The sequence below is a fragment of the Hemitrygon akajei genome, unplaced genomic scaffold (genome assembly GCF_048418815.1).
Source record: "Hemitrygon akajei unplaced genomic scaffold, sHemAka1.3 Scf000108, whole genome shotgun sequence".
In the NCBI taxonomy this organism is placed as follows: Eukaryota; Metazoa; Chordata; class Chondrichthyes; order Myliobatiformes; family Dasyatidae; genus Hemitrygon; species Hemitrygon akajei.
In genome coordinates, this window is record NW_027331994.1 from 947374 (window position 1) to 970314 (window position 22941).

General features: G+C 45.6%; 1 protein-coding gene and 1 long non-coding RNA gene across 3 annotated transcripts in view; one reads left to right on the forward strand and one right to left on the reverse strand.

Moving 5' to 3' along the window:
* LOC140723308 (uncharacterized) overlaps positions 1–7015 on the forward strand; it is a 119882-nt gene extending 112867 nt beyond the window's left edge. Inside the window, exons 5-7 of one of the 2 annotated variants that reach the window (XR_012097857.1) lie at positions 2033–2200; positions 4436–4532; positions 6734–7015. The gene's annotated coding sequence lies outside the window, so the exon portion shown is untranslated. The remainder of the gene's footprint in view (positions 1–2032; positions 2201–4435; positions 4533–6733) is intronic. The other variant, XR_012097858.1, reaches the window with a different exon arrangement.
* Positions 1–22941, reverse strand: part of LOC140723309 (uncharacterized) — a 415600-nt gene that overhangs the window by 67432 nt on the left and 325227 nt on the right. The gene's annotated exons all lie outside the window — the stretch shown is intronic.

A 22941-nucleotide genomic window follows, 5' to 3' on the forward strand; every position in this document is an offset into this window, starting at 1 on the left:
GCCGACTTATTAACCATATCCTATACATTCTCAACCAAATTATCGATATACACGACAAGTAGGAATGGGTGTAACCCCGGGAACATCACTAAGCACGGAACTCAAATCCAAGAAGCAGCTTCTCACCGTCGGCTTCTGCTTCCTAACAATCATCTGTTTGCAGACTCTGGGGCCCTGTAACAAACTCAATGTTAACAGCAAGATTAGACAGTAACAAATATAAAGAGGAACTTGCTGCTTCCTGAAAGGACGCGTATCATGTCTGATCCAAAGAGAAAGATCCTCCGTTGTTTACAACTTGATTTACCTCGAGACCCATCCTTCCGGTACGCTGCGTCCGATACTCCGTAAGCCCCCAACCTCCCCTCACCCCGCCAATAGCCCCACACCCTTCCCATCGTTCACCCCACAATCGAACCCGTGGACAGATTTCCTTCACCCACATCCGCACTCTGAACTTGGGTATCATAACTAACTGATCATACATTCCAGGCTCGGGCGCAAAACTGAAACCAGGCCTGCAGCACTGGCGACCCCGGACACCCCAGATGACTGGTTCAGTTCCGGCCCTTACCCACTGCAACCGACTTTCGATTTACACAAACCCGAGATAAGCCCCTTCCTCATCGCCGCCCGATCAGGAGAACCGCTGGATTCAGCTGGGTTCGGCATTGTGCCCTGACCTGCAGGAGGTCCACACAGCGCCAACTGTGGCAGGGTGTCGGACGGACAACACAGACCGTTCGGTGTCGGTTCATTCACTGTGACACCCTCCAAACTTCACATTAACTCCATCCAACCGACTCTGGGCGAACTTCAACGAGCAAGAAATAAATCCCTGTCAGCGATCAGCTGTCTGAATAATTCGCTCACTGTCGGGGTGGTTTAGATTACCGGGAGACAAGGACAGCAGGGACGAGAGGTATTCTGTTAACTGATACGAATCTGTGTTTCCCCTGCTGGTAATTCCTGTTTACAGTAGTAAAACTGTTGTTTATGAAAATACTAAACAACGAGACACTGCACTGACCGAACCACCTCAAATCAGATCACCCTGGAAACTCTTCCCCAGAAACATTCTGGGTTTTGTGACCCAACTCGAGACAAGCACCACACCGCCCACTCTAAGGACAACATGGCAGAGCAGGGCAGCTGGCAAAGGACTTTACATCATACAACATCGGATTCAGTGATGAAACCCGTTAAGTTTCCTTCGTTCTCCCCCTGAAATCATTAAAACCTCCACTCAACAACTTTTGAATGCAAGCTGTCACCCACACGTGATGTCACTCTGGCGCCTCCACATAAAACCATCAAATACTGGAGCAGTATTAGGCCATTTGGCCCATCTGACGTCACGTGCGTCTGGGGGTTTGTTTCGCATGAATGTGCAGTTTAATCTTTCTTCCGTTCAGATCAGGGAGTGACATCCATATATGTCACGTCTTCTCATTGTGGGTGGGCATTTTTTTTGTTCCTTGACTCCATGTCACTGTTACAGATTGCCGAAGTGCAGAAAACGTTTCCAGGTATATAACCCTATTAATGCAAAAAGGAAGCCTTTCCATTCTTTCGGGCTTCTCAAACATTTGTACACTTCAGTGAATTCTCTCGCCAGAAGTTCCAGAGCAGAAGCTCAGTCTCTCTAATATTACCTCACAATAAGTGGGGACTCATTTATTATTCTCATGTACGGAGGGTCAGTGAAAATCTTGTCATGTATACATTCCAGCTGGAGAGGGTGCAGAGCAGATTGCTGAAGATGCTGGCTGCATTAGAAACGGAACGTCGACTGTCATTTCCATACAAGCTGCCTGGCCTGCTGAGTTCCTCCAGCTTTTTCTGTGTGTTCTTTTATATTCCCTGTCCGGTTTTGTAAACTGTGCGGGACCGTTACAGATTTCATCACTCAGATCATTATATCTGCGTTCAAGATATAAATTCCAATGAATTTTGTTTTCAAGAATATTCAACAGATATGTTTTGTTCTTCCTTATATTGAAAATGTGCTTCATTATCTCTCCGATTTAAGTTAGATCTGCGCTGAGAGATTTGTTGGAAGAAAAGCCCACGACTGGAAGCAAAGAACAACTGAAGACGAGGGAGCAGCAACATTTGAACGAGACGAAAACTGAGGACACCAGCTGGAGAGAGCCCTTCTGACTCAGAGTTTCCTTTCATTCAGTCAGGAGAAAGTTTGGTGAGTCTCATTTACTCAAACACTGGCCCTTTAGACATTACATATCTGTACAAACGAAGGTAGGAAATAGTTGGAGTGAGACTGAATGTGCCCACAAGTACCAGTCATGCCTCTATTAGACCCAGTTGCAATCACTCCAGGTCTGGTAATGTGCTGTCAGTAATCCCTGTTCTTTAAATTCACTCACATTCCCTCAGTGTCTGATCATCTCAAGCTCTTGCATCTTCTGAAATAGATTTAGATCACTTTTGATTTTACCTTGCCTGGCTGTATTAGGTCACAATCATCTCAAAATGCTTTGACAATTCCCTCCCTTTCTGAGACGCCCAATTGCTTCGTTCTGTAGTGATTTCAGAAATGTAGAACTGCCATGAACTACAGTGACATGTAATTGATTCCTCTGGCTGTTGCAAGCTATAATGATATACTTTCTTCGAGTCTATGGTTGTGCAAGCCTCTGCTGAGAACCAACCCATCTGATGCCAAAAGTCCCAGCACCACATTTCATTCAGTCACAAAAAGCAAAAGCCAATCGATAATTTACATTTACATACCCTGACTTCATCAAATATTTCTACTAATAAATTATCAGAACCCATGACCCTGTGATTAAGCAGAAAAAGGTTTTGCAAAGAAGTTATGTTCCAATTTGACCCCGTACCAAAGGGACGGGTTATATCTGTACTTGAGATGAACGAATCTCCTGCAGCTGCCGGGGTCAGTTCAAACTCAGTCGTTGCGGGACGGCAAACAAAGTGTTAGGGCAAATGATGGAGCAGTTGGGATTAAGGCAGATGCAATGTTCAGAGAGACTGTGGAAGGATCGGTTGTGGACAGGGAGTCAGGTAGTCAGTTAGATGGGTTGAAATGTGTTTACTTCAACACAAAAAGTATTAATAAGAAGAGTAAATTAAACATGGTTCAGTACACGAAAGGTGCATGTTGTCACCGTTACAGAGACTTGACTGTTACAAGGGCAGGATTGGCTGTTTGATGTTTCAGGGTTTAGTTGTTTCAGAATGCATAAGGAGGGGGTGAAATGGGGACAATTGTGACTGCTTATCAGGGATGGTATCATAGCAACAGAAACGGAGGACATCATGGAGGGATCATGTTCACACAGCGTGAATGAAAGTCAGAAACGGGAAGGGAGTAATCTTCATACCTACCCAAAAGCCACTGGGATAATGAGGAGCAGATAACTTGGCAGTTTTTCGAAAAGTGAAAATGCAACAGGGTTGCTGTCATTGTTGACCTCAACTTTCCTGATGTTGATTATATAGATATAAAATCGGCGTTTAGATGGTGAGTGGAGAAAAGTGTAGGGGAGGTGCCAGAGATAATTTTCCACAATATGTGACAGTCATGCACCGATATTTGGATCGACAGAGTCTGATCAGGAGACATCGTGGCATTGTGCATGGGAGTTTGTGTTCAACAAGACTTGTTATAGTTTTTGAAGATGAGTGTCATCGAGGGCAGCGGAAAGGATGTTGTACATTGAGCTTCAGTAAAGCCTTTGACAAGGTGCCAAATGAAAGCTCGGTCTGGAAGATAAGGTCACATGCGGTCCAGGGTGAGAAAGTTAGATGGATTCAAAATTGCCTGGAAGGTAGCAAGCAAAGAGTGCCGGTTGAAGGTTTTTCTTTGAAAAGAGGCCACAAGACTGCTAGTTGGGACATTTGATATTCGTTATTTGATAGCAATGATTTGAATGCGAATGTACAAGGCTTGACTAGTACGTTCACTGATGACACAAATTAGTAGATGGTGTTCATGATGAATATTATCATAGCTTATAGGGGATCTAAATGCGCAAAGGAGTGGTAAATGGATTGTAAAGCAAACAGGAGCGGCAACGGTTTCACGCAGAGGTCGGTGATGATGTGGGGGGACCTGCCAGAGGAAGTGGATGAGGCAGACCCAATTGTATAATTCCAGAAGCAGATGGATTGAGGATGCCAGGAGGAAATGGGCCTAAAACAGAAAAAGAGGATCAAATCTGTGGGCACAGTGGTTAGCATTTTCTCATCGGGCTGAAGGGTCTGCATTTGTGCTCTGTTGCTCGGTTACTCTATCAGTAGGATGCGCCAGATATCACTGGACAGACATGCCGACAGACAGGGAGCAGTTGGTCCCTAAGCCAACTCTTGCTCTGATACAGGGGATGTAGGTTCTGTCATATTTACAAAGTAATCATATCTCCGACTCACTGTCTGCTTCTGTGTAATTCAGATAATCACCGGCAGGTGGAGCATTTCTGCACCAGGACCAAAGTTTAAACAAAAAATCAACAACCAGGAATCGTCAGTCGGATTCAGAATGGCTGCAGGTATGTTCACTGGGATCTTTATGATTAAACCTCTGTCGCATCTGTGCACAATCGTTCCGATGAAGTATCTTACACAGATGCTAACGGGTACAGCAACAGGACCATTGAATACCTTGGTAAAGAGGTCTTGAGTAATCGATCAGTCCAACAGTTCCAGCGCAGGGACCTGACACCGATAATGGTGGAATGACTCCACTCACCAGGCAAAGCTTCACCTGAGTGAAAGGAGCAGGAGACCCTGAATCAGCAAGTTGGGAGTGAAACACTAACATGAATGTGATATCAGTGTTGTTTGTTCCGTAAAAGTCCAGGCTCAGGGCTTGTTGCACTGCAGGGCCTGTTTAGAGATGAAAGACATCTCCAACTTTCATTTATAAAATTCAGAGACAGGTGATAAGAGCACTTCCGGAATTTCAGAGATTGTGTGATAACACAACAGTTCAGGTTTTGGTCGGGTAACTGGCAACTCCCCCCTTGATTATCTTGACTGCTGCGCAAAGGAGATGAAGTGAGTTTCCGAAATCTGTTTTCTGTAGCCCAGCCGAGAACATTGCCAAAGTTTAGAATTGCTGAGGATCAGGAGACAGCTCCTTGTAGGTAAATTTGTGGTCTGTTTCCGTGTTATAATACCCGAATGAATGTCTAGGCTGTGGACAAATGGTGAACGTTATTTTCACAAAAGACGTTTAATGAGCTTCAATGCTGATATGCTGATATAGCACAGGAAATATAAAAACAGCAGGAGTCAAACATAATCAAAGAAGGTGACTGGGACAAAGTAATGTCATCGGTGAATAGGATTAAGGTGAATTCCACGGCATTTCTGGAGGGGAACTAGGGTGGAGAACACATAAAATGATGGAGGAGCTCAGCAGGTCAGGCAGCATTTATGGAGGGGAACTATTTTCTCTGAGTCAGAAAATGTTCTTATCCGATTCAATCTTTTGTGAATAGAATATTCAATCCGCAGACTCTCAGGCACTAATGCATTCTTCCTGTAGTATTGGTACCAGAACTGTACACGCCATTTCAACTGGCCCAACCAACAGTTTATAACACTGTTACAAGATATCTCTGCGCCTGTATTCTGCTCTGGAGCTAATGATGGCAAACCTGCTAAATGTCGACTCCACACAACATCTCCTGTAATCCGGTGGCTGATTTGTTTGTGACCCTGTGAAAGGGACAGTGTGCGTATCTAGGTAATGGTCAGTCTGTGACCCTGGGGACAGGACCGTTTGTGACTCAAGGCAATGGTTAGTTTGTGACCCAGGGGACAAGACGGTGTGCGTCTCGAGGTAATGGTCAGTCTGTGAACCAAGGAACCGGACACTTTGACACAGCAGACGGAATGTATGTGATCTAGGGGATCTTACAGTGTGCAATTCAGTGGTTGGTTTGTGTGTGACACAGATGACTGAACAGTTTGTGACCTAGGGAGAATTTGCTTGTGGAAAATAATCCCAGTGTTATTTCACGGTATCACCGGACACCGTTCCATTAAGATTCCCTGGTTATCAGTGTGTTCAACTACTGGAGAGCTAGTGATCAGTATTATTGTGTCTATCCTGTTCTGTATCTGGGAGTGGATGTGTCTGGTCACCGGCTTATTGGGATAGTCACCTGGCAGGAAGTGCGGTTCACATTCACCAACACAGTTCCACTCCAAATCTGGTCAGCCGGAGTCTCGGCTCCATTGACTGATGGCACTGTGTCTGTTCTCGCTGGAATTTAGAAAGGTGAGGGGTGGGTTATCTCATTTAACCCTTTCAAATGTTGAAAGGCCTAGACAGAGTAGATGTGGATCGATGTTTCCTGTGCTGGGGAAGTCCAGGATAAGATGGCACAGCCTCAGGATAAACATTTAAACAGAAATTTATTTCGCCAGAGGGTGGTGAATTTGTGGAATTTGTTACCACAGGCAGCTGTGGAGGCCGGGTCATTGGGTGTATTTAAGGCAGAGACTTGTAGGTTATTGATTGGACACGGCATCAAAGGTTACGGGAAAAGGCCGAGAAATTGGGTGGAGGAGGGAAAAAAAGGATCAGCCATGATTGAATGGTGGAGCAGATTCGATGGGCCAATTGGCCTAATTCTGTCCCTATGTCTTATGATATTATTGTGATTCACCTAGCGTGAATCCTTGTTTTGCTGAGTTCTAAATCACTCTAGTTTAAATTGTATTTCGTCATTTATTTCAGGTGGGAAATTAAATCGAGTACAGAAATTACTCAAGAGGTTGTCACTAGGCAGCTCATCGACTGAAGATAATCGGGACACCGGAAACAATGCACCAAAGCAGGGTCAGATTGAGAGCAATGTCCCAGTTGAATGCGGTCCGGCCGCAGAGGAGGAGGAGCAAAGTCAGCCCAGAGACAGTGACGTCGGAGACACCGATCCGGACCCTGGAACCAGCACAAGTGAGGCGACTGTCTGTCAACTCGGAAGCTCATCAAACACGGAATTGCCAAATCTCCAACAAGGAGTGGGTGAGTGAAATGTAAGGGTGATGTGTTCTCAGAATGTGGTACAGAGGAGGGTAAATGTGAGGCTTTGTTGGAGGTTGAGAAACATAGATATTGGTCAGAGGAGAGGGAAAATGTGTGGGTGTGGTACATGAGGCAGTAGGGCACCCGTGTCCCCCCTACAGGAAATGTACTACCTGTTTCAAGGATTTCTAGGATGTGTATCGGGGGAAATGCAGCTGTCCAGATGAGGAGAGCATTTCTGGGATATGAATTGAGGGAAGTGCATTCGCCAGGATGGACAGAGGATCACTGGGAAGCGAGTCTCATTGAAAGCACCAGTAATTATTCCCTTCCTAAATTAAAAATCGTGAGTGGGTGGGGTGGGATTGGTTCGTTTCTGGCACAGCAATTCCCAGAGCACTGTTGGGTAGGTTTTGAGGCCAGTCTTAGGGAAAGGGACATATGTGTACACGTGGAACGTCACTGGTCAAAGATCGCCAGCCAGGTTAAGCCTCTGTCTGCTATGGGGAAGATAACTATGAATCCAGAAGTTTAGTTCCCAAGCATGTTAATTTTCTCTATGAGACTCCCATGTGGAACCTTGTCAAACACCCGACTAATATCCAAGTAGGCAATATCCACGTGTAACTTCATCCATCACTTTTGTCACCCGCTGGAAGAAGTGAATCAAGTTAGCAAGATGCTATTTCCCCCGCCCAAAGCTTTGCTGCTGATCCCTAACCCACCTCAAACATTCTCTCTTTCATACTCGCATGGGACAGAAGATAGAAAAGGCTGAAGGTATGTACCACCAGCCTTAATGACAGCTTTAGTTCTGTATTTATAAGACTATTGAATGGTCATCTACGATGTTATCATTGGCTCTTAATAATAATAAGACAATTTTATACATAAAATTATAACCGTGCATTTCGCAACTAATAACCAGTCACTGACGTATCCAGAATATACTTACAGAAAGGCAGAATGGATACTGTTAGGTTATGAAGGGATTTAAGGATCAACTGATAATAGATTATGTAATTCTATATCAAGTCTGGAGGAAAATCAGAAGTCTTTTATGCTTTTATATTGACTATGAAAAAAAAATTGAACATTTGACTCTGTCCCTCATTCGTGGTTAACAAAACTTCCTAAAATATACACCGAATACTTGTGAAACATCTACAACATCTGACGAAGCATTGACGTACAATAATCACCTACTAACAACTGCAAAGGAACAAAAACTGTTATCAAAATAAATGTACGCATTTTCTTGAGCGAAACGCTAAGCCTGCTATGGTTTTGTCTGGCTTTAAACCCGCTCTCTAATTTACCTAATCGGAGAAAAACAGGAAAACATGCATACACAGATGCCTTGTGCAGGAAGGCACAGAGTCGACTGTACTTCCTTAGAAGGTTGGCGTCATTCAATGTCTGCAGTAAGATGCTGAAGATGTTCTATAGGTCAGTTGTGGAGAGCGCCCTCTTCTTTGTGGTGGCGTGTTGGGGAGGAAGCATTAAGAAGAGGGACGCCTCACGTCTTAATAAGTTGGTAAGGAAGGCGGGCTCTGTCGTGGGCAAAGTACTGGAGAGTTTAACATCGGTGGCTGAGCGAAGGGCGCTGAGTAGGCTACGGTCAATTATGGAAAACCCTGAACATCCTCTACATAGCACCATCCAGAGACAGAGAAGCAGTTTCAGCGACAGGTTACTGTCGATGCAATGCTCCTCAGACAGGATGAAGAGGTCAATACTCCCCAATGCCATTAGGCTTTACAATTCAACTGCCAGGACTTAAGAACTTTTTTTTAAGCTATTATTAATGCTTTTTGAGTTAGTGATTTAGATGCATAGCATATTCTTACTGAGTTAAGTATTATATGTAATTAGTTTTTTGCTACAACAAGTGTATTGGACATTGGAAAAAAGGTTGAATTTCCCCATGGGGATGAATAAAGTATCTATCTATCTATCTATCTATCTATCTATCTATCTATCTATCTATCTATCTATCTATCTATCTATCTATCTATCTATTATAGCTTGACGCATCTGCTATAGAGAATGATTTGAAAATATTCACTGTTGCATCTGTAAAGCAACTAATTCAAATAACGGAACTAATTTCCAAAGATATAAACATTAGCTTTAGACGAGAGAAGCATAGAACATAAACATTACGAAATGCGCAGTGGAGCTAGGAGTATATGGCAGATCATCAGGATTCAATATAGCAGATACATGAATATGAATCCTATGGATTTAGGATATGATATCCTAAATAAGTATAGTTAGGATATCAACAAGCAAAGGAGATAGATCACAGCGTGAAAAAGAGAAATCATTCAACAGAATTTACTTCAGGGCTAAAAAAAGTCTGCCAAACAGAGCTGAATAGTAACAATATAACAAAAGCAATAAACACGTTGGCTCTGCCTATATTAACGTATTCCTTTGGCATAACACCACGGTCTGAAACTGATCTGGAAAGCTTATACAAATACTCCACTCCAGGACAGTACTTTGGTTGTTTTTAACCTCCTCCTGTATAGCTTTGGCTTTTCACTTAGGGTCATTGTCTTGCTGCAAATCAAATATTTTCCGAAGTCTCAGTTCTCCTGCAGACTAAATCAGGTTTTCTTCCAGGATTTCCCTGTATTTTGCTGCATACATTTTACCCTCTACCTTCACATGACTTCCAGGGCCTGCTGTAGTGCAACATCCCCAAAGCATGATGCTTCACGGTAAGGACAGTGTGATTTTGATGATGTGTAGTGTTAGGCTTATATCAAATATTGCATTTAGTCTGATGGGCAGCGCTCAGTTTTGGCTTCATCGACCTTAGAACATCCAGGGTCTCCCACATGTCTTCTGGCAAACTCTGCCCGAGATTTCATGTGTTCTTCTTTTGTTTTTTTTTCAACAGTGTCCTTCGCTTTGCCACTCTCCCATAAATCTGCGACTGGTGAAGCACCCAGGTAACAATTGTTGTTACTGATGCTTGCAACTCCACCACAGTTGTCATAGGTCTCTTGGTGGCCTCCTTCACCAGTCCTCTTCTTGTAAGTTCACTCAGTTTTTGAGGACAGCTCCTCCAGGCAGATCTAGGGCTGTGCCATTTTCTTTCCATTTGTTGATGATTGACTTAGTTGTACTCCAAGGGCTATTCAGTGACATGGAAATTTCTTGTGTCAATCTCCTGACATGTACTTTTCAATAACTCTTTAACGGAGTTCCTTGTAGTGTTCTTCTGTCTTCAGGGTGTGGTTTGACTCGCCAACAGTTGAAACTTCCAGGTACATTTGTAGTCTTACCACAATCAATTCAGACATCTTGACTGCACACAGGTGTCCAAAAACAGATCTCAAATTAAATAATAATGTGACTTCTAAAACCAATTGGCTGCACCAGTACTGACTTGCTGTGTCATATTAAAGGAGGAGGAATGCTTACGCAATCAGTCATTTTGTGTTTTATATTCAGAATTAATTTTGATCACTTTACAGAGATTCTTCCACTTTGAAACGTCTTTTTTGTCACTCGGTTCGGATATCGCCCAAGTACGGAGTGAGAGACACTGACGCAGGTCGATAGTTCACAGAATTTAATGCGAACAATATTACAGGGAAAAGAAGACAATAAACACTAGGCCAAACAGGGCGGATGACTAAGACTTTCAAATGGAAAACGAAGCCTGCACTGCGGCTGAAAAAAGCAACTAAATATAAAACTAATACCGCTAGTCTTCAGACTCATTTGACTCGACAGTTCAATTTCTCAGGTCGAATGCAAGCACGCAGCGAAGAATTGTTGTGTTCAACACTCGGCAAACACTATGATGACAAGTATTGAGTTAAATACTATCAAAATGAAATCATAATTAGCTGTCATGTGCATATTCACAAGCGCATGCCGTATCTACTGCGCTGCTGAATCCGTGGTTCTGACACTTTTATGTTCATCAGCGTCAAAAAAGCCACATTAATGCCAATGTGATTGAATGTTGTAAAACAATAAAACATGAAAACATAGAATACAGAAATCTACAGCGTATTACAGGTCCTTCGGCCCACAATGTTGTGTTGACAATGTAACCTTCTCTAGAAATTGCCTAGAGTTGCCCTACAGCATAGCCCGCTATTTTTCTAAGCTCCATGTACCTATCTATGAGTTCCTCAAAGGACCGTATTGTGTCCGCCTCTACCACCGTTGCTGGCAGTGCAATCCATGGTCCCACCAGTATCTGTGACATCCCCCGTACCTCCTACTTCAAGCACCTAAAACTATGACCCCTCGTGTTAGCCATTTCAGCACGATCAATGCCTCTCATCATTTTATGAACCTCTATCAGGTCACCTCATCCTCCGTGGCTGAAAAAGGAGAGGACCAAGTTCACTCAACCTGTTCGCATAAGACATGCTCTCCAATGCAGTCAAAATCCTTGTAAATCTCCCCTGCACTCTCTCTACAGTATCCACATCCTTCCTCTAGTGAGGTGACCAGAAATGAACACAGTACTCCAAGTGCGGTCTAACTGAGGTCATATATAGCTTGGACTTTGTTTCACTGGTCTTGAACTCAATCCCACAGGTGATCAAGGCTATCACACCATATGTTTTCTTAACAACACTGTTAATCTGCACAGAAGCTTTGAGTGTCTTATGGACTCAAACTCCAAGATCTCTCTGACCCTGCACACTGTCAAGGGTCTTACCATTAATATTAATTTCTGTCTTCAAATTTGACCTTCCGAAATGAACCACTTCACACTTATCTGGGTTTGAACTCCATATGCCACTTTTTAACCCAGTTCTGCATCCTATCGTTGTCCTGCTGTAACCTCTGACAACCCTCCAGATTATCCACAACATCCCCAAATTTTGTGTCATCAGCAAACGTACTAACCTACCCTTCTACTTCCTCATCCAGGTCATTTATAAAAATCAGAAGGAGGAGGGGTCCCACAACAGAACCTTGCATAACACCAAGGGTTACCATCTTCCATGCAGTATTCCAGCATCTACAACTTCTGTGGGAAAGCTAATTCTGTATCCACAAAGCAATGCCCCCTTTGATCCCATGCCTCATTAATTTCTGAACGAGCCTTGCAATGGAAACCTTATCAAACGGCTTACTGAAATCCATATACACTGTATCCACTGCTCCACCTTCATCAACATGTTTTGTTACATCCCTAAGGAATTCACTCAGGTTCATAAGGCATGACATGCCCTTGACAAAGCCATGCTGACTGTCCCTAATCAGTTTATGTCTCTCCAAATACTCATAAATCATGTCTCTATGAATCTTCCACAACAACACACTCACTCAACTTGCTGACTGGTCTATAATTTAGTGGGCTATCTCTACTCGCTTTCTTGAACAAGGAAACGATATTTGCAACCTTCTAAACCTCTGGTCCTTCTCAACACACGATTGACAATGGAAAGATCATCGCCAGAGGCTCAGCAATCTTCCCACAGTAGCCGGGGAGCATATCTCAACCGGGCCCGACAGCTTATCTAATTAATGCCTTTTAAAAACTCCAGCACATCCTCTTTCTTAATGTCTATGCACTCAAGCATTTCCGTCCGCTACAAGTCATCCCCACAATTGTGAAGGTCCTTTTCACCTGTGAATACTGAAGCAAAGTATTCTTGAAGTACCTCAGAATATTTTAAATGATCGGCAGATTGAGAAATGTCTGTTGATAACGTAGCGGTGAATTCTAACCAAACCAAGTTGACATTGCTGGCGACCCCCCATGGATTTGTTCTACTTTCCTGGCGTCCCGTCAGCTCCAATGATGAGTGTTACCAAAGTCGCTGATAAGTATTCGATACTTTATTAGCAATCAGCAAACGTACAATCTTGAAGCGATGAAACTGAAGTGTCCCCAAGTGTCAGTTCAGCGTATTTGAATGGATAATAATAAAATATATAACATCGGTCAGTTCCCAGCTGTCTACCACACGGAGCAAAGCACAAATATGTAACTGGTTCCCGTTGTGTTTACCACACCCCGACTGATTTGACTAGTTGCCATAAAAAGCATCATAAAAAAACAACATAGAATACGATGCAGGTAGAGAACAGATGCATGGTTCCTACACACTGGATCAGCTCTAATACAGCGTCTTCTACCTGAAATGTTAATATACCGTCTGTCTTGTTGAATAATTCCAGTTTTCTTTATGGTTAAAAATATCCCAAATTGTTTTGGATGTACGGTGGTCGACATTGTGTTTAGCAAGGTGCCATTTAACCATCTGATAATAGCCAGGTGACATGAAAGCTTGAGCAGAGTTTAAATGCTAATGATTTTCTTAAAGTCGTACAGGAGAAAATGTAGTGGCTCAGGAGAAGATGTCGCGATGCTGTGTGTGTGTGTGTTTGGTGCGTGGGGTGGGGGGGACGGGGAGGAGGGCGGATTGCATTGTTCAGGATGTCACAGTGTTTCTACATAGAATCAAACCACATATTGCCTGAAGCATTATTGCCAGGCGATGTTAAACTGAAAGAGACGGTGAGAACAGGTGTGACAGAGAAATCTGTGTAATCCATTGATGAGAGGAAAAGATGTCCCATTGGTCAGCAGAAAAGCTTCAACCCACCCTGGTGTAACAGTTGTCCATTACTCACCATAGCGCCACTAGTGGTAGGAGGACCAAAACAGTGGGCGCTGTCTGCTCAATCTGCCTCGATTTCCATTGACACATCATTCCCAGTACAAGACACCAGATTCGCTCCTAAAAGGGAATTGTCTGCAATATAGCAGGCAGAGTAGACACCCCAGAGAATCCTGGTCCAGTGTACAATCTATGGAGAGATCGGAAATGGACATTGTCTGACTGTGGGTGGATGGGCACAGGTGGATCAGGTCATGTCAAGGCTTCAGTGGACAGGTCCAGATATTTGGAAGTGTTTTACTCAGTATAAAAGCAAACCAATGTTCTCCTTTACACCACAGTTAATGTCTGAACCTCCTGTTAATTTTGTTTGAACAGAGCATCAAAATCGGAGCTTCAAAATGGCTCAAGGAGCGGGTCTAGGAAGAGTTCCAGTGCAGTCAACATCGGAAAAGGTCACGGGTATGTCGGCGAATTATTTTATTTTATATATATTGTCTTGACTCTGTGTCTGGGTTTAATTCAATATCGTCAATTCCCAAATTATTTGTGAGGGGACTGAGAAGAGACAGTTAACATTTCTGGGGGAAGCACAGTCACACGTGGACAGGGTACAATTACTGTTTTCTTCCTGCTCCTCCCGCAGATTGTGATGCATATTAAAACAGTGAGTATTCCAGAACACAAGACATTCTATAGATGTTGGAAGTTTTGAGCAACACAAAGGCACACAAAATATTGTCGGAATTCACCAGGTCAGGCAGCATCCATAGACAGAAATTATCAGCTGACGTTTCGGATCGAGACAACAAGGAGTAGAAATGTGGCAATATCTAGAATTTCTGTCCCCTTCATTTCCAGTCCCGATTAAGGGCCTTGGCCTGAATTGTCGATTGATTATTCTTCTCCATAGATGCTGCCTGATCTGCTCAGTAGCCTCAGCATTTTGTGAGAAATCCCAGAGATTTGCTGAGGAAGGGGTTGACCAGGCAGGCAGACAGTAACCCAGAGCAAAGCAGTGGTGATGGGCAGTACCAGGAGAGTGATGGTGATGGGTTACTGTATTCTCAGGAAGAAGCAGAGCCTTTTCAAATAGAGAGGTATATTCCCAAGGACACAAAAGGCAGCCTTCAATAGATGGAATTATGCCTCTTCAGCCCCGGCCGGAAGAAATAGGTTCCAGAGAAAGTTCCTGCCCAATAATGCTCCTCATTTTCCTCCACAGGGCCGAGCTCAGCAATCACCGAGCTCCTGGCAAGCTGGAATGATTTCCAGCTGCTGCAGTTGACGGACTTCTACCGGGACAGGCTGGAGCAGGCGATGGAAGGAAGGGTGCACGGAGTGAGCCTGGCGTTAACGGCCGAGAACCAGTTCAGCGGAGAGGAACATCGGGTGAGTGGGAGGGAGAATGGGTTTAAATTTTCACTCTTCACAGGACTGATGGGTGTCCGATTTCTGACTCATCGGATATTAAATTAAATAGATAGATAGATAGATAGATAGATAGATAGATAGATAGATAGATAGATAGATAGATAGATAGATAGATAGATAGATAGATAGATAGATAGATAGATAGATAGATAGATAGATAGAGAGATAGATAGATACTTTATTCATCCCCATGGGGAAATTCAACATTTTTTCCCAATGTCCCATACACTTGTTGTAGCAAAACTAATTACATACAATACTTCACTCAGTAAAAATATGACATGCATTTAAATCACTCTCTCAAAAAGCATTAATAATAGCTTTTAAAAAGTTCTTAAGTAGTTTACTTAAGTACATTGAGTCCTAACCCCGGCACTTTAACATATCTTACTCCTGGCGGTTGAATTGTAAAGCCGAATGGCATTGGGGAGTATTGATCTCTTCATCCTGTCTGAGGAGCATTGCATCGATAGCAACCTGTCGCTGAAACTGCTTCTCTGTCTCTGGATGGTGCTATGTAGAGGATGTTCAGGGTTTTCCATAATTGACCGTAGCCTACTCAGCGCCCTTCGCTCAGCTACCGATGTTAAACTCTCCAGTACTTTGCCCACGACAGAGCCCGCCTTCCTTACCAGCTTATTAAGACGTGAGGCGTCCCTCTTCTTAATGCTTCCTCCCCAACACGCCATCACAAAGAAGAGGGCGCTCTCCACAACTGACCTATAGAACATCTTCAGCATCTCACTACAGACATTGAATGACGCCAACCTTCTAAGGAAGTACAGTCGACTCTGTGACTTCCTGCACAAGGCATCTGTGTTGGCAGTCCAGTCTAGCTTCTCGTCTAACTGTACTCCCAGATACTTGTAGGTCTTAACCTGCTCCACACATTCTCCATTAATGATCACTGGCTCCATATGAGGCCTAGATCTCCTAAAGTCCACCACCATCTCCTTGGTCTTGGTGATATTGAGACGCAGGTAGTTTGAGTTGCACCATATCACAAAGTCCTGTATCAGTTTCCTATACTCTTCCTCCTGTCAATTCCTGACACACCCCACCTTGGCCGTGTTATCAGCGAACTTCTGCACATGGCAGGACTCCGAGTTATATTGGAAGTCTGATGTGTACAGGGTGAACAGGACCGGAGAGAGCACGGTCCCCTGCGGCGCTCCTGTGCTGCTGACCACCGTGTCAGAACTACAGTCTCCCAACCGCACATACTGAGGTCTATCTGTCAAGTAGTCCACTATCCAATCCACCATGTGAGAGTCTACTCCCATCTCCGTTAGTTTGTGCCATAAGATCTTGGGCTGGATGGTGTTAAAGGCACTAGAGAATTCCAGGAATGTAATCCTCACAGCACCACTGACCCCATCTAGGTGAGAGAGGGATTTGTGCAGCAAATACGTGATAGCATCCTCCACTCCCACCTTCTCCTTATACGCAAACTGAAGAGGATTCCGGGCGTGCCTGGTTTGTGGCCTCAGATTCTGTATTATCAGCCGCTCCATGGTCTTCATCACGTGCGACGTCAAGGCAACAGGTCTGAAGTCATTGAACTCCTTTGGTTGTGGTTTCTTCGGTACCGGGACAATACAGGATGTTTTCCGCTGTCTGGGTAATCTTCTCTGCTCCAGGCTCATGTTGAAGATGCGCTGTAGTGGTTCTCCCAGCTCAGTCGCACAGGCCCTCAGTAATCATGGGGAAACTCCATCCGGTCCAGCCGCCTTGCTGGTACAGATCTTCCTCAGTTGACCTTCCACCTGTGCAGCCGTAAACCTGGGCGTGGGCAAGGTCTCCTGTGAGTGGCTATTTTCCTGTGAGGGAAGTAAGAGGGAGGACGAGTAGAAAGACAATCCTGGTGTGGAGTTCTGCGGTGAGGATGAGATTGTGCTGTCGAACCTATTGAAGTTGTTCAGCTGGTTCGCTTTCTCCACATCTCCACTTATGTTTGCCCCCAGCTTTGCACCACATCCGGTGATGATCTTTATCCCATCCCACACCTCCTTCATGCTTTTTTTCTGCAGCTTTTGTTCCAGCTTCCTCCTATACTGCTCCTTTGCCCCCCTTATCTGTACTCTGAGTTCCTTCTGAACTCTTTTAAACTCCAACCGATCACCATCTTTAAAGGCCCTCTTCTTCTGGTTTAGGAGGCCTTTGATGTGACTAGTGATCCAGGGCTTATTATTGGGATAGCAGCGAACAGTTCTAACAGGAACAACGGCATCCACACAAAAGTTAATATAGTCCGTTGTGCATTCAGTGACCTCCTCAACGCCCCCACAGAGCCCCCCTTGCAGTACATCCCAGTTAGTAGTACCGAAGCAGTCTCTCAGGGCCTGTTCAGCTTCAGGAGTCCACTTTCTAAAAGAGCGTGTGGTAGTGGGATGCCTCATCACAATTGGTTTATATCTGGTCTGTAACAAAACCAGGTGGTGATCAGCTTTCCCCAGTGAAGGCAGCGGGGATGCACTATATGCATCCTCTACGTTTGCATACAGTAGGTCAATAGTCCTATTACCCCTGGTGTAACAATCCACGTACTGGGAGAAAGCAGGTAGTGTCTTGTCCAAAGTCACATGGTTGAAGTCCCCTGTAATTAACACCAGTGCCTCAGGGTGCTGTGTCTGAAGCCTAGCAACAGCGGAGCTGATGATGTCACACGCTACCGTTGCGTCGGCACGCGGCGGGACATGCACATTCACCACAATGACGTTTGCGAATTCTCGCGGCAGATAATATGGCCTCATACTCACGGCGATCAGCTCAATATCTCTTTCACAAACGGAGATCTTTGTACTCACATGCCCGGGGTTACACCATCTTACGTTAATGTAGACAGCGAGTCCCCCTCCTTTCTTCTTCCCACACTTCTTGGCATCTCTGTCAAATCTTACCGTAGTAAAACCAGGTAATTCTACATTTACATCCGGGATGTTAGCCGTCAGCCATGTTTCGGAAAAGCACGTTAAACTGCATTCCTTGTATGCTTTAACATTCCTTACTAGTGAGGCTAGCTCATCCAATTTATTTGGCAGCGAGTTCACATTCCCCATAATGACCGAAGGAACAGCGGGCTTATAACGCTGCTTCATCTCCGTCCACTTATCCCTGCGCAGCTTTCCAGCCCTGGAGCCGCGGAACTTCCGTTTAATTTCGCTCGGGATCTGGTGCGCAACACTGACCGGCGCCGTTCTCAGCGCAAGTAGCTGGTTTCTCGAATACAACTTTCTCTCCATCTCAATACTAAACAAATACTAAACAGAACACTATGACTAAAAACAAACTAAAAAATAATTATCAAATTATCAATTCTCGGGAGCAGCTGGAAAAGGCTGCCGCTCAGGTCGGCGCCGGATCGGCGAACAATTGGAAAATAAATACTATGCATACAATTACAAAACAAAATGTGAATCTGAACCAGTGATAGAAAGAGGTGAAAATACGCGGCAGACTGGTGGGTAGCTGCTGAATGTTAAGAGTGAGCAGCAGCTGTATGGATTTAGAATAGAGGAGATTAAGTGGAAGTATGCCAGGATGTTTCGCTTTCGGAAGTCCGTGCAGCGTGACAGCAGGATGTCACTGAGAACTAGGGTATTATCTGTGTTCGCCACAGGAGCTCGAATGTGTTCTGTTCTGGGTGGAGATGATTGTGTTACAATCTGTAACTGCAGACAGTGTGGATCGGGGAATACTGCCATGTTGTAATGTGTAATCACTGAATAAACCTCCACTGGAAAAGGCATCAGGTGTCAGCCGGTAATCCGCTGTCATGTTGGACACTGGCGGACTGAGGAGGTGAATCACATCATCTTTTCTGCAACTTCTCCGAGACTGCTCACTCTGTTATAAAAACCCTCCTGACTTCTTTCCTCATCTGTGATCGTTATTTTCTGATTTCTGTTTTACACCGTCAAATCCGGTGAGGAATTATTTATGGATTTGGAGCCACGTCAATGAAGCGGTCACAGACCAGCCAGGATCTCATTGACTGGTGGACCAGGTTCACGGTGAATGTCCCTCCGTGTGCTCTGCACTCAGAATGTACAGTCCATGTCCAGACAGGATCAGCACCCATCCGGGTGACTGCTCAGTGTGATCCCGTTACAGAGCACATCATTTACTTCTCATTCTCTGTGTGAATCTGTCAGTCCCCAATATGTTCACTGTTACTCTTCACAGAAAATCTCTGATCTCGCTGATAAGGGAGAGCGGGCGGACAGTTCTAAACTCCTCCTGAGCCTGGTGATGGAGAAAGGCTCCCGCGCCCGGAGGGTGATGTGGGAAACCTTTGTGAAAATGCAGAATTGTGTCCCAAAGTTTGACAAAATACTGAACGAAATACAGGAACATGGTGAGAGAATATCAGAGATTAATTTAATTTTGGATTCAGAATTACATACTTATAATTTGAGGAATTGAAACGAGTGAAATTATTTAAAATCTGAACAGGTTGTGTTCCGGTCCATCGACCCATACCGGAGATTGCCAGTGAGCTGAAAGGTAAGTGAAGAAACCCCACAAACAGCTGACAGGGTCCAGACACCCTGAGAGACCCAACACAATCCTGACAGGGTCCTGGCACACTCTGAGACCCCACACATCCCTGACAGGATTGTGATACACTGTGATAACCTACAAACACCTCACAGTTCCTGATACACTGTGAGACACCACACACCCCTGACAGGGTCCTGACACACTGTGAGACACCACATACCCCTGGCAGGGTCCTGACACACTGTAAGACCCCACACACGCCTGACAGGTTCCTGACACACTGTGAGACTCCACATACCCCTGGCAGGGTCCTGACACACTGTGGGACTCCACATACCCCTGGCAGGGTCCTGACACACTGGGGGACACCACACACCCCTGGCAGGGTCCTGACACACTGTGGGACTCCACATACCCCTGGCAGGGTCCTGACACACTGTGGGACACCACACACCCCTGGCAGGGTCCTGACACACTGTGAGACCCCACAAAAACCTGACCGTGTCCTGACACTCTGTGGGACCCCACACACCCCTGAGAGGGTCCCGACACGCTGTGAGACCCCATACAACCCTGACAGGGTCCTGACACACTGTCACACCCCACACACACCTGACAGAGTCGCGAAACACTGTGAGACCCCACAGCCCTGCCAGAGTCCTGACACACTGTGAGACACCACACACCCCTGGTGTTTTGTAACACACTGTGATTACACAAACACAACCCAGACAGGTTCCTGACACACTGTGAGACCTCACATAACCATGCTTGGGTTCTTACACACGTGAAACCCCGCACTCCCCTGTTAGGGTCCCGTCACACTGTGAGACCCCACACAACTCTGGCAGGATCCTGACACACTGTGAGACCCCACACACCCCTGACATGGTCTTGACACACTGTGAAACGCCACACACTCCTGACATGGTACCGAAACATTGAGAGACCCCACACACTCATGACAGGATCCTGACACACTGTGACACTCCACATACCCCTGTCAGGGCGCTGACACACTTTGAGACCCCACAAAATCCTGACCGTGTCCTGACACTCTGTGAGACCGCACACACCCCTGAGAGGGTCTTGAAAAACTGTGAGACCCCACACACCCCACACAGCATCCTGACACACTGTGGGACCCCACACACCCCTGTCAGGGCGCTGACACACATTGAGACCCCAAACAAACCTGACCGTGTCCTGACACACTGTGAGACCCCACACACCCCTGACAGGGTCCTGACACACTGTACGACTCCACAAACACCTCACAGTTCCTGACACACTGTGAGAGACCACACACGCCTGGTGTTTCCTAACACACTGTGATTATACAAACACGACCCCGACAGGTTCCTGACATACTGTGGGACCTCAGACAACCCTGTTAGGGTTCTTACACATTGTGAGACCCCGCACTCCCCTGACAGGGTCCTGACACACTGCGAGAACCCACACACCACTAACAGGGTCTTTACACATTGTCAGACCCCACAATCCCCTGTTAGGGTCCCGTCATACTGTGAGACCCCCACACAACTCTGGCCGGGTCTTGAAAAGCTGTGAGAGCCCACACATCCCACACAGCGTCCTGACACACTGTGAGACCCCACACACCCTGACATGGTCCCGACAAACTGTGAGATCCCACACACCCCTGACAGGGTTCTGACACACAGTGAGACCCCACACATCCCACACAGCGTCATGACACACTGTGAGACCCCACACACCCTGACAGGGTCCTGACTCACTTTGAGACCCCACACATCCCACACAGCGTCCTGACGCACTGTGAGACCCCACACACACCTGACAGGGACCTTACATATTGTGTGATCTCCATTCATTGTCCGTTGAACTATTTAATATTTTGACTACGTTCTCTGTTCCCATGGAAGATGTTCAACAGAAACACAAGGAGACTCTGCGGGCACAAACTGAAATACTGAGAGTGAACACGATCCTGATGAGGGAGAAGGTGAAGGTTTTCCAGCTGGTGGATCGATACGCTGAGCTCACCGTCATTTCTACTGTTCGAGATCGGAGACTGGTGGAACAGGAGCTGCTGGCAAGAGGCAGACACCACGAGGAGTGGAGAGAGAAACATCTGCGGAGAGAGCTGGAGAAAATCAGCACCAGACATCTATTTCAGAGAAATTACTCACATAGCAGACGGGGCCAAAAGATTCCCGGATTTAAGGCAGCAATGGCCGGAGTCCCGGGGATCGGGAAAACAACAATGGTACAAAAAACTGTTTACGACTGGACCACAGGGAAAATATACCAACAATTCCAGTTCGTTTTCAGTTTTAGGTTCCGGGATTTAAACTCCATTAACGGCAGAATAAACCTGAGGGAACTGATTCTGGATCAGTATCCTTACTTTGGGAATATCCTGAGAGAGGTCTTGAAGAACCCAGAGGGATTGCTGTTTATATTCGATGGTTTGGATGAATTTAAGCACAGAATCGATTTTGCTGACAGGCGGAGAGATACAGAACCCAAGCACCAGTGCCCAGATCCCGAGTGGTGGTGTGAAGTGTCTGACATTGTGTACAGTTTAATCCAGGGCAAGCTGCTCCCAGGGTGTTCAGTGCTGGTGACCACCCGCCCCACTGCGTTACATTTATTGGAAAAGGCAGAAATCAGTGTCTGGGCTGAAATCCTGGGATTTGTTGGTGATGAACGGAAGGAATATTTCATCAGACATTTTGAAGATCAGACGGTGGCGGCAGCTGTTTTCAAACACGTGGAGGAGAACGAGATCCTGTACACCATGAGCTACAACCCCTCCTACTGCTGGATCCTCGCTCTGACACTGGGCCCCTTCTTCACACAAAGAGTCAGGGACCCTCAGCGAGTCCCCAAGACCATCACCCAACTGTACTCCTACTATATTTACAACATCCTGAAAAACCACGGCCGTGAGATTGAGAACCCCCGTGATGTGTTACTCAGGGTTGGTCAGATGGCCTTCAGAGGAGTGTCCGAGAGGAAGATTGTGTTTTCAGATGGAGATTTGATCAAGTACAATCTGCAGCCTTCCCAGTTCCTCTCCGGGTTCCTGATGGAGCTTTTGGAGAGAGAGGATTCTGCCCGGAGCGTGGTGTACACATTCCCACACCTCACCATCCAAGAGTTTGTAGCTGCAGTCGCACAATTCCTGAATCCACATCCCACGGATATCCTGAAATTCCTCACTGAAGCCCACAGCACGACAGATGGGCGATTTGATGTATTTCTCCGTTTTGTTGCTGGGCTCGCCAATCCAATGACTGTTCGGGGCCTGGAGGAGTTTCTGGGTCCATTTCCTCATCAAACAACCTGCCGGGTGATTGACTGGGTGAAGAACGAGGTTCA